Here is a 13,769-nt window from a genome sequence, read left to right on the forward strand (position 1 = left end):
CTATATGCAAGAAAACGGGACATATAGCCATATCGTGCCCAGAGAAGGTGACGGTTTGTTATAATTGTTATCGAACGGGTCATAAGAAGTCTGAATGCCCGGAATTGGTTGAAAAGAAGGATGGGCCGGAACCGAAGGGCGAAGCCCCTAAAGCCAAGGCAAGGTCTTTTCAACTAACAGCCGCAGAAGCAAAGATTGAACCTGACGTGGTCTCAGGTATATTTACTGTAAACTCGATTCCTGCACGTGTGTTATTTGATACGGGTGCGAATAAATCCTTTGTTTCATATGGATTTATTCGACATCCTTCATTTATTCTAACTAAATTACCTGTGCCCTTAGAAGTAGAGATAGGTAATAATAAAAGTTTTATTGTTTGCGATGTATGTGAAAATTGCAAATTGAGCATTGACGATGAAGAATATTTGATAAATCTAATCCCGATGTCGATGGGAGAATTTCAAGTCGTCGTTGGGATGGATTGGCTATCTCGACACCATGCAAAGGTCGTGTGCTTCCGTAAAGAGATAAAACTGACATCTCCGAGCGGGAAACACGTCACCATCTATGGCGAAAAAGGAGGCAATCCCATAGTATGCTCAATGTTGAAAGCTCACAAGCTAATGAAGCAAGGATGCAAGGCATTTATGATATACGCTAATGAACCCGAAAAAGAATCACGAAAGATTGGAGATGTACCGGTAGTACGAGATTATGAGGATGTTTTTCCGGAAGATTTACCGGGGATACCGCCCGAACGGGAAGTAGAGTTCGGGATCGAATTGATTCCGGGCGCGAAACCCGTAGCAAAAGCCCCGTACCGACTTGCGCCGTCAGAATTACAAGAATTGATGTCCCAAATCCAAGACCTGCTCGACAAGGGATTCATAAGGCCGAGTGTGTCTCCTTGGGGCGCAACGGTATTGTTCGTGAGGAAGAAAGATGGGAGTATGCGCATGTGTATCGATTACCGGGAGTTAAACAAACTCACGGTAAAGAACCGATACCCGCTCCCGAGGATAGACGATTTATTCGACCAACTACAAGGTGCGAGCTGGTTTTCCAAAATTGACCTTAGATCGGGGTATCATCAATTAAAGGTCAAAGAAGAAGATGTGCCGAAGACGACTTTCCACACGAGATACGGACATTACGAATTCCTCGTGATGTCATTCGGGCTAACGAACGCACCCGCGGCTTTCATGGATCTCATGAACCGGGTTTACAAACCGATGCTGGACAAGTCGGTCATCGTGTTTATCGATGATATATTGGTATATTCGAAAAGTGAAGCTGAACACGTACATCACCTACAAGAAGTGTTAGAAACCCTTAGACGAGAAAATCTATACGCAAAATTCTCTAAATGTGCCTTTTGGTTACGAGAGGTACAATTTCTTGGCCACGTTATAAGTGCCGACGGAGTACTGGTGGATCCGTCAAAGATTGAGGCGGTGTCAAAATGGAATCCCCCAATGAACCCTTCTGAAATTAGAAGCTTTTTGGGACTTGCGGGGTACTATAGGAGATTTATTCAAGATTTCTCCAAGATTGCATCACCACTAACAAAGCTGACCCGAAAGAAAGAAAGATTCATCTCGGGAGTTGATCAAGAGAAGGCGTTTCAAACGTTAAAAGAAAGATTAACTCAAGCCCCGATATTGACCCTACCGGACGGAGTTGAAGACATGGAGGTTTATTCGGATGCTTCATTATCGGGACTCGGCTGTGTATTGATGCAACGGGGCAAGGTGATAGCCTATGCCTCGAGGCAATTAAAGATACACGAACAGAAATATCCCACGCACGATCTCGAATTGGCGGCGGTAGTGTTTGCATTAAAAATATGGAGGCACTACTTGTATGGAGTAAAGTGCACCATATTCACCGACCACAAGAGTTTGAAATACTTCTTCGATCAGAAGGAGTTAAATATGCGACAAAGGCGATGGCTGGAAACGGTGAAGGATTACGATTGCGAAATACGTTATCACCCAGGAAAGGCTAATGTAGTGGCCGATGCGCTGAGCCGCAAGACAGATTATACCCCGATACGGGTCCGATCGATGCAACTGGTTGTGACTTCAAGCTTGCTAGAACGAATTCGAGAAGCACAAGATGAAGCTGTAAAGGCAGAAAACTGGAAAAAGGAAAGAATTATCGGCCAAGTTAAAGACCTAGAGGTAGGCTATCACGGCCTAAAGACTCGTTTTAATAGAATCTGGGTCCCTAACACATGTGAGGTTAAGAAGCTTCTACTTGATGAAGCTCATAAATCCCGCTATTCCATTCACCCGGGAGTGACCAAGATGTATCATGACTTGAAGCAAAACTATTGGTGGCCCGGAATGAAGCGGGACACTGTGAAATACGTGGAGAAGTGTTTGACGTGCCTACAAGTCAAGGCGGAACACCAAAAACCATATGGTAAACTTCAACCGTTAGAAATCCCGGTTTGGAAATGGGAGCAAATTACGATGGACCTATTGACCAAACTGCCTAAAACAAGTCGTGGCTTTGATGCTATTTGGGTAGTCGTGGATAGGTTAACTAAGAGTGCTCACTTTATTCCGATTCGTGAGACTTATACGTCTGAGAAAATGTCGGAGGTTTACACCAATGAAATCATAGCAAGGCATGGGGTACCGATATACATTGTGTCAGATAGAGATACCCGGTTTACTTCGAAATTCTGGCGTGAATTCCAAGAACAGATGGGGACTAAATTGTTCCTTAGCACTACTTACCATCCACAAACGGATGGGCAGAGCGAAAGAACAATACAAACATTGGGTGATATGCTGCGGGCTTCCATTATTGACTTTGGGGGTAGTTGGGATGTCCATTTACCCTTGGTCGAATTCGCATATAACAATAGCTATCACGCGAGCATTAAAATGGCCCCGTATGAGCTATTATATGGCAGAAAGTGTCGGACTCCGGTATGTTGGGGAGAAGTGGGTCCGCGGGGGCTAGCACCAACCGATATAATCCGAGCTACAAATGCGAAAATTGACATAGTTCGGGCACACTTGAAAGCGGCTCAAGACTGGCAAAAGGCATACGCAGATAAAAGAAAAAGGCCAATTGAGTTTCAGGTTGGCGATATGGTCATGCTAAAGGTTTCCCCATGGAAGGGTATTATTAGATTCAGAAAAAGGGGAAAGTTAAGCCCGAGATTTATTGGGCCATTTAGAATCACTGAACGGGTTGGTAAAGTGGCTTATCGACTTGAATTACCCGAAGAGTTGAGTGGAATTCATAGCACATTCCACGTATCACATCTTCGAAAATGTTTGGCCGACGAAACTGCTCATATCCACTACGATGACATCGAGGTGGATAACAGCCTCAACTTTGCAGTAAAACCGATTGCGATTTTAGATCGTAAAGAGAAAAGCTTGAGGAACAAAGTGATAAATCAAGTCAAGGTCAAATGGGACCACAGAAAGGGGTCAAACACTACATGGGAGTCCGAAGAGGAGATGCGACGTCTCCACCCTGCTTTATTTGGTACGTAATTTCGGTTTCGGGGACGAAACCCCTTTTAAGGGGGGTGGACTTGTAACACCCGAAAATATAAATTCTCATATTAGAAAATTCAAAGAAATTAATAAACAAGAATTTACCAACTAGGAACTTAACCTAGTTAAAAATTTTGTCTTGAAATAAACTTATAATATGGTTAAAACACTTAACTTAGAGAAAATGGTAGTTAAGGGACTGAACTTGTCAAAATTGAAAGTTGAATACTAATTAGTGAACAAAACACAAAACTCACCCATCTTGGGTGGGCATCGATCGAACAGAGAGAGAGAGGGGCGACCAGGAGAAATTCCAAACCCTAAAATCTCAATAATCTTGCAAATTGAAGGATTAATCCAAGTAGAAATCGAGAATTGAGCCTAGAATCATAATCCTCATCACAAGAGGATTGTAAGGTATGTAAAATTAGTGAAATCCCTTAACTTGAATTTCTCATGATGTTGTGAAATCTGGAAAATTGATGTTGCATGAGTGTTATTTGGTTAGTTTAGAATCGATTTGGTGTTTAGAGGTTAGACTCAACCAATTACATGTGAAATCATGACCAAATTCAGAAAACTCCATGAACACCTTGAAGGTGGGTTGTGGGTTTTACAAGATGATGATGAATTCTAGGGTTCTTAGTGGTTATTCTAGTAAAATTCGACCTTAGAAGATAGTTCCAGAAAAGATGTGATGTTTACATGATATATGATGGCTTAATTGAAGTTAAGTTAACTACTAAGCAATCCATAAACATAAATATGAATAATATAGAAATTCTGCCCTCTTGATGTTTGTAGAAATGCCTCAAAGAAGGCTGATAAATAGAAATTTGAAGCTTTAACGCCTAATTAAGATGTTTCGGTATATTATGCGAAATGATGTCTAAGAGGGTTCTAAACATGTCTTGTAAATGAACTCTATAGGACAAGATATCGGGACGTCGAGCGGACAAGCCGGTGGTGATTCTCGTTTGAAGGGCGTGCGCCAAGGTATGTAACATGACTCGTTACATTATGTGAAATTAGATCATTGTAGTTGATTATCAAAATTTCTAGTTATTATGAATTGAAGCGATGGCATTGTTGCATTGAATACTTGGTTGATTAATGAATTAAACTCGTTGGTAGTTGTCATAAAGGAAGGAATTCCATTGACAAGCCAATCGGGTCGAATAATCAAGTGAAACATGATCTACAACTCGGAATATGATAGATTGTTGTATGTGGTTGGTTATATTATGACGTGCTAGAAATGTCAGACTTTTATTACATTGATAATGCAGAATACTGAAATCCGAGAGTTGGGAAATTGGTTGAAATGCTTAAACCAAACAAAAACATGAATTCCCAGGTGCTACCGTAAATTACGGTGTCACCGTAATTTACGGTAGAGATTAATGTTTTACGATGGTTTTCTACTGACTTACGGTGGATCCAAGAATTTCCAGCACTCACCGTAACTTACGGTGGCACCGTAAGTTACGGTGGAGCCTGGAAAAACTTTTATATTTTTGTCATTTTCAATGTGATGTTAAACCTTGAAATCCTATTATTTATAAACGTCAATACTAATGATTTATTGGTTGATCATAGGTAATTAGGTGGGTCTCATGGATGGCGATCAAGTGATTTGATGATGAACCGAACACTCCACTCCGAAGCTTCCGCTATGTTTTGAACTTGTTAATTAGTTGTTCCTTGTTTGTAAACAAATTCTTAAACGACTTATCATGTTCTACCTTAGTCTTTAGTAGACTAAGGTGTGTAATTTTTGAAACTTATGTAATCTATCATCTTTTGGTATAAAATAGCTATTAAATCTAGTATAAATTTAAGGGTGTAACATCTGGATTTCAGCAAATTCAGATGGAACCATCAGATCAAGAGGATACAGGCTTTATGACTCCAACTGGTATATACTGTTATATTGCTATGCCATTTGGACTAAGAAATGCAGGTGCAACTTATCAAAGGCTGGTAAATATGATGTCCAAGGATCAAATTGGACACACTATGGAAGTTTATATAGACGACATGGTGGTTAAATCTAAAAAGGTTGAGGATCACCTAAGAGACTTGGAGGAAGCATTCAATATCCTTGACAAATATAACATGAAACTTAATCCTTCAAAGTGTCACTTTGGTGTTAAAGCAGGTAAATTCTTAGGGTATATGGTGACAAAGAGGGGTATTGAAGCCAGTCCAGAACAAATCAAAGCTATAGTGAACATCAAGTCCCCTGCCAACGCTAAGGATGTTCAGAGGTTAACAGGCAGGATTGCAGCTTTAAACAGATTCATATCCAAATCCTCAGAGAAATGTAAAGAGTTCTGTGATATCTTGAGGAAGAACAAAAAGTTTGATTGGACTGAAAAGCATGAAAATGCTCTCAAAGCTCTCAAGGATTACCTCTCCTCGGCTCCTGCCTTGATGAAGCCAGAAAAAGGAGACGTGTTATCCTTATATCTTGCAGTATCCTCAAAAGCAGTAAGTGCCGTCCTTGTTAAGGATCACGAAGGTACACAACATCATGTTTACTATGTAAGTAAGAGTTTGCTTGATGCCGAGTCCAGGTATTCTCATTTAGAAAAACTTATTCTTGCTTTAATCGTGGCATCCACTAAATTGAGACATTATTTTGAAACTCATGCATTATTGTTAAAACTAATTTTCCAATTAAGAATGTTCTCAGGAAACCTGAAATGTCAGGACGGATGGCTAAGTGGACAGTGAAGCTTAGTGCTTATGATATAAGATATGAGCCTAGGACAGCCATTAAATCCCAAGCCTTAGCTGACTTTGTGGCAGATTTCAGTAGTGACTTGCAAAAGGAAGCCGAATTAGAAGTCCAACAGCTAGAGGAGACTAAGGATCCTTGGATACTCTATACAGATGGATCCTCCAATATCAAAGGAACAGGGCTCGGAATACTACTAAAATCGCCACAGGGGGACATAATACCCCACTCTATAGCTTGTGAATTCCAAAACTACTAATAATGAGGCTGAGTATGAAGCCTTGATAGCTAGTTTGCAAATCGCTAAGCATATGAGGATCAGGTATCTTAAGGTACACGTAGATTCATTATTAATCACTAATCACTTTAATGGATCCTATGCTGTTAAAGGTGAAAAGCTAACCAAATATTTGGAGATAGGTACCAAGGGGGGAAATACAGAAGCTGATGCATTGGCTAATCTAGGATCATCTTTGAAGATCCCGGAGGACATAAGCATCCCCATTATCCATATCCTGACCCCTACCAAGGAGAGGATTCTGCAATCATCCCTAGTGATGATACTCAATCTCATTCAGGATCATGGATTCTCCCAATCATGAGATACATACAACATGGAGAGATTCCAACAGGAGAAAACCCTAGGGCTTTCAAAATTAAGGTATCCCAATTCACAAAATTAAATAATATGTTGTATAAATGATCTCTTGCAGGACCATACTTAAGATGCATTGAGGATCCTGAAATCCAAGAAGTTTTAAAAGACTTCCATGAAGGAGATTGTGGAAATCACACTGGGGGCAGGGCATTATTCTCGAGGATCCTGAGGACAGGGTACTATTGGCCAATTATGAAGAGAGATGCTGTGGAGTATGCTAAGAAATGTGATCCTTGTCAGAGACACAGCAATATCCTTCATCAACCGGCTGAATTCTTGCATCCTATATCCTCCTCTTGGCCATTTATGAGATGGGGTATGGATATAGTTGGTAAGCTTCCTAAGGCACTTGGTGGAAAAGTGTTCATGCTTGCTATGACTGATTACTTCTTCAAGTGGATAGACGCTGAAGCCTTTGCCCAAGTCAGAGAAAAGGAAGTTATATCCTTCATTAAAAGAAACATTATAACTAGATTTGGTATTCCTTTTGAAATTATATGTGATAACGGTTCCCAATTTATTGGGGGCAGAACTACTAACTTTTGTGACAGCTGGGGGATTAAGATGATAACATCAACACCAGTCCACCCACAAGCTAATGGTCAGGCAGAATCATCCAATAAGATCATCATCAACAATTTGAAGAAAAAGCTTGGATCCAAGAAAGGAAAATGGGCAGAAGAACTACCTTATGTGCTTTTGGGCCGATAGGACAACTCCTAAGAATGCTACAGGTCAAACTCCATTTTCTTTGGTATTTGGGGCAGAATCAGTGATCCCTACAGAGATGGTGGTTCCAACTGCAAGAACAAGCATTCGTGATCCTGAAGAGAACGCTGAAAACTTGGTTCAGGACTTGGATACTATAGAAGATATCAGGGATTTGTCAAGGATAAGGATAGCTAGTTGTCAACAAAGGATGGCTGGAGCCTACAACAAAAATGTCAGGATCAGGAAATTCCAAGTTGGTGATATGGTATTAAGGAAAGCATTTCAGAATACCACCAATCCTGCTGATGGAAAGTTGGCACCAAAATGGGAAGGCCCCAATTTGATTGAAGCTGAAGCAGGAAAGGGGGCATATCGATTGCTAACAATGGAAGGTGATTTGCTACCTAGAGCCTAGAATGTTGTCCATTTGAAGAAATACTTCATGTGACAAGGATCCGTGATCCTCACATGATAAGTATCCTTGAAGGATCCTTACAGCACAGATGATCCTTATTTTGGTAACATTCTAATCTTAAACTATTTCATTTTTTTATTTTCTCATATAAGGATAGGGATCCTGCATCCTTTATCCACCTTTCACTTGATTCTGAGTTTTGAAGGTTCAGGTATCCTTAGCAAAGGGTTGATTATCCACAGAAGCATCCAATTATATGGGCTTGACCCCAGTTATTTGGGCTTGACCCCAGCTTCGCCAGTAGCGCACGATGATCCTGGTACAGTTCATGGCAATGGGACCAGTACTCACTTTAGGGGCTGACAATTCCATTGTACTGGCTATACCCAGGATCCTACATATAATGGTAGACGTACCATACATCCGTTCCTAAGGTTTCTAACGTTTTCACGTTAGCTAAGGTTTTGGCATTTTCATGTCACTAAGTTCGGATAGTCGCCAGTAGGGGCCATACTCCAGTTTACACACGATCCTTTGGGCTTGTCCCCAGTTATCCTTTGGGCTTGTCCCCAGTTGCTAACTTTTATCTTATATTGGCTTAGTCCCAAGTTGTATCCTATTTCAGGTTTTTGAAGCTAAACGTCCAAGGATCCTTGATCCTTACCTTCTACTAAGGTTTGTCTTTTGGGTTATCCTGATTATAGGTGTTAAAGGATAGGATCCTAACTTGGATTCTCAGGTATGATCCTTAACTATTTTGATTTTATTCATTATTTATTTGAATAACCCTTATCCTTTGACAACTGAACTTATGATTCTTAAACTATATTACATTTCAGAACTTATCGATTATGGGATATGTGATCCTTGATCATATCCTAAACTTTTTGGGGATATTTTTAAATTTTTTCAAGGCTTGATAAGTTTAAACAAAATGAACATTACAACAGTTGGAAAGTAAAATATTAACAAGGATATCAACACAGGATAAGCCAAAAAGTTAAAGTTATTTTATTCACAAAAGTTTAAACCATTTAAGGTTGTCAAAATTGCCAACCCACATTTCTACCAGCAAAACGTGGCCCGTCCACATGGGTTGGCAAAGGGTGTCCGTTGTTCGTTGGTCTAGAAAGTGCAAGAATCAAAAGACGGCAGGATCACAATGGCTTCATCCCCCAAACAGAGGAACCCTCCACCATTTGTAATCCTACCTATTGTTCGAAGGATCCATGATCCTTAGCCCTAATTACTATTGTTTGAGTACAACCCATCATTGTTCAACAAAAAACACCATAACCAAAACAAACTAGGAACTTTAAAAAATGGGCTCTGGCTACCTCTAGAAATGTCCTTCATCGCCCATTCATGCAGCCTACATCTTCGCTGCATCATCATCCCCTCCAGCTCCAGTATCCTTCACCTGATCTTTGCCACTGCCACCAGCTTCGATTGCCACAACCTCGTCAGCCTCATCTTCATCATCCTCCAACTCAGCCAGCCTAGCCTTCCAGCCCTCCATGTCCCAGCTGCTCCTATCGAAGGCAGGATCTTGAGCTTCTTGAGCCATCTGTAGCTTGGTCTTGTACATGGCAATGGCAGCGGAGACTTTAGCATCCTGTGTGATCTCGTGCTTCTCGTAGTCAGCATTGATCAGGACTTTAGCCGTCTCGGTCTTGGCGTCTTGAAGGGCTTTTTGGAGGTCAGCAATTTTGAGATCCTTGAGCACCGCAACTTGTTGAAGGTCTGCATACTTCTTGTCCAGCTCTTCAACGCTCCCAACATAGTCTTCGATCTCAGCAAATTTCTGCAAAGAAGACAATGCAAAGATTAGAGTCAGGTGATCCTCAAGTGGATAGGATAACTAAACTGAGTCGGTGTTCCTTACATCATTAAAGTACTCGAGGAATTGATGACGGATCAGAGGTAAGCCTTGAAGGTTGTCAGCTTCAGAGGTCTTTCTTTTCTTTCCACCTCTTCCCTTTGAAGTGGTAGCCTTGGGGATTACGACGGAGGGGCTAGCAGCGGACTTTTTCTTTGAGGATCTAACATTGTCAAGATCAGTGACACTGAACTTGGAGGCAGATTTTGAGGATTTACCGGTGCCTACACATTCAAAACAGATAAGTATACTTATCCTATTTCCATTTAACTAGGTGCCTACACATTCAAAACAGATAAGTATACTTATCCTATTTCCATTTAACTATTTATTTAAACCTTTAACTATACAAAAAACAGGATACTTACTTGACATAGTGACAGAACCTAAGGATACTTCTTGTGAGTGCTGGGTGTTTGTTTTGAATGACCTTGTTGCAGGATCAAGTCTTCTGAAAGCAGCGAGCCTTTCCTTGGTGGCAGGTGATGGTATAAGGTGCGAAACAGAGATAGCTGTACAACAGAAACAAAAGGGTGTTAGTGATCCTTATACAAAAACAAAATTATCTGGTGATCCTTCTCAGGATCCTCTATCCTACCATGGGTGGTCCACTTCCTTGGCAGATCCTTTCCATCTGGGATAGAATCCCTTCTGACAAAGAAGAATCACCGTTTCCAGTTTGTATCATTCTTAGTGGCTTTGAAGATGGGATGTTCTTCACCGGGTTTACGCTTGAATTGATATCGGTGGGATCCAAATGTTGTGAGGTCATACATCTCTGCCAATTCCGACATTCCTAGAGCAATTCCTTCTTGCTCAATGATCCTCTCAAGGGTATATAAGACCCTCCAGATCATTGGCATAGCTTGAATATAGGAGATGCCGGTGAGGGAGAAGAAAGACTGGGTGAATTCAGGGAAAGGATACGAGTATCCTATTGTGAAAGGAGTGACCGAGAAAACTACCCAAGTTTCAGAAATGTAATCACTTAGAACGGTGGGATCAAACGGTTTGAAATAGGTGTTCGCCGGAAAGCAATGCCGGATTCTGTCTATTTGTGGATCAGTGAAGCAGCACCTTTCATTCGCCGAATCCTTGATGATCCCATGGCTCTTAAGAGGGCTATCCTTCTTGTGATCCTTAGCAGGAGAGGATCTCAACATCATCTTGATTATGAAGAAGGTGAAGAAAGAATGAGCAGAGAAAGAAACCATAAAGGAAGAAGACGAAGAGAGATACCTGCTTGATCTTCGGATATGAATTTAAAGGGAGTTTTTCTTGAATTTAAATGCGGATTGATCCATATCTCTAACTCCTATTTATAATGATGATTTTGCAGGATGGTCACTTCAGTGACGTCATGTTCGTAACGGCTAGTCCGATTACAACGGCTAGTTATCCGTTGGTTGTTTGCGGATAAGAACAAAATACAACTCCTTTATTTACATAGTTACTCCTTATATTTTGGGGGCAATTGTTAGGGGAGGAATTCTCAATGACCTGTGATCCTCAATTACTGTTGGGTTTGGTGATCCTCACTTCTGTTTGAGTTAGTGATCCTCAGAAGTGCTTCAGGATCAGGATCATGGATCATCATAAGGATCCTTATACTAACGATTGTCTACTTTGAATATGGTATTGTTTTGCAGGAGTACCAGCTTGGACTTGGTTTTGGCGACATTCCTGGAGCATATTCCATGTTTATTCCGCACGTGCTTAGCTAAAAGTGGACGTTATGGAGTCGTGGAGGACTTGCACCATTTGTGGAATGTTAGTTAGTGTAGATATTTTCCATTTTTATAGGGGTAGCGAGCTAATGAGAAAACACTTGGCTATTTTTGGCTACACACACACTCGTGCAACTGCTCTCACCTGTTTTCGTTAATTCACTTAGCGATTATACACTTTTTTACACAATACACTATAGTGATCCTTGTACTTAGCTCGCTATCATCCAAAGTTGTAATACATTCATTGTTTAATTTGAGTTGGTGATCGGTAGTTTCCATCACCCGAGGTTTTTTATGCCGGAGATCATTCATTGATCAAGGGCTTTTTCCTCGTATAAATCTTTGTGTCACTTGTTCATTTCATTTCTGAGTGATCCTTATTGTTGTTCATCAATTCAAGCATCATACCTCACAACAGAAAGTTTGGTTGCATTGTCATTGCTTGATTTTTGACCAAAACAGCTAGTGATCCTCAGAAGTGTTGCAAGACCAGGATCATGGATCATAGTAAGGATCCTTATTCTAACGATTGTCTACTTTGAATATGATGTTGTTTTGCAGGAGTACGAGCTTGGACCTGGTCTTAGCGATATTCCTGGAGCATATTCCATGTTTATTCCGCACGTGCTTGGCCAATATGGACGTTATGGAGTTTGTGGGAGACTTGCATGAATTGCGGAATGTTTATTAGCTTAGATTTTTTCTATTTTTAAATGGGATAGCGAGCTAAGATAGAAACACTTGGCTAATTTTGGCTAAACACACACTAGTAACTGCTCTCACCAGCTCGTAACCATTCACTTGGCGATTACACTCTTTTATACACATTACACTATAGTGATCCTTGTAACTAGCTCGCTATCATCCGATGTTGTAATACATTTCTTGTTTAGTTTGAGTTGGTGATCGGTAGTTTCCATCACCCGAGGTTTTTTATGCCGGAGATCATTCATTGATCAAGGGCTTTTTCCTCGTATAAATCTCTGTGTCATTTGTTCATTGCATTTCAGAGTGATCCTTTATATCGTTCAATAATTCAAGCATCATTCCCTGTAACAGAGAGTTTGGTTGCATTTTTAAATTAAAATTAAAATTTTAAATGAAAATTAGAATATAGATTAGAATTGTAACGTCATTAAGAGATGAGCAAATGGTATCGGGTATAGGTACTGGTCTCAAATCTACCAAACCGGTGTATTTTCGGTACCGGTTTTGCACAGGTATTCACCGGTTTTTACCTTCAAATACTATCAGTTGAAAAATTAATATATAATAATAATAATAATAATAATAATAATAATAATAATAATAATAATAATAATAAAATAGTAATAATAATAATAATAATAATAATAATTATAATAATAATATGTTATTATAACATAATAAAATATCATTGCTTGATTTTTTGACCAAAACAGTTTGGCGCCCACCGTGGGGCAATTGGTGCTTCATTCCTAAGAAATTCTTGTTTTCGTGATCATTTTGGTTCGTTGCATCCGAGCAGATGGCTTCATCATCAAATGATGTCTGCAGTCAATTCATCCTAGGACATTCCACCTTTGCCTCCACCACCTTCTGGACCTTAGAAAAATGCCGAAAAGAAACCAACTCCCATTTTCTCAAAACCTCCAACTTCTTCTGCTTCTTATACTCCTACTACTAGTGACTTGTTTACTTTAATTTTGCAGATGAAGGAGCACAAACAGCAGCAGGATAAGACCAATGAGAGGATTCTCAGAGAAATTGGAGACATCAAGAAACAGAAGAGATCGGCTGAGGATCGTTCCCCATTGATGCCCAGATCTTTGAATTTCTATACTCCGGTCATAACCTCTCAGCCTTCAGTGGTTCCAGATGTTCAATACGTGGGAGGACCAAGAGGAGTGCACTACGGATCATTAGCAATGACTCAGGCTTCAGGATCATACTTTCAACCAGCAGGATCCCTCCCTCAGCATATAGGATCCTTCGCTAACTCAGGGGGATACTTGGGGGCGCAGCAGATTCAAGGATTCTGGCCAGTTCAAGGATCCTCTCAGGTTCAAGGATCCTCGCAGGTTCAAGGATCCTCTCAGGTTCAAGGATCCTCGCAGGTTCAAGGATCCT

This window comes from Helianthus annuus, chromosome 10, assembly GCF_002127325.2.
Source record: "Helianthus annuus cultivar XRQ/B chromosome 10, HanXRQr2.0-SUNRISE, whole genome shotgun sequence".
In the NCBI taxonomy this organism is placed as follows: Eukaryota; Viridiplantae; Streptophyta; class Magnoliopsida; order Asterales; family Asteraceae; genus Helianthus; species Helianthus annuus.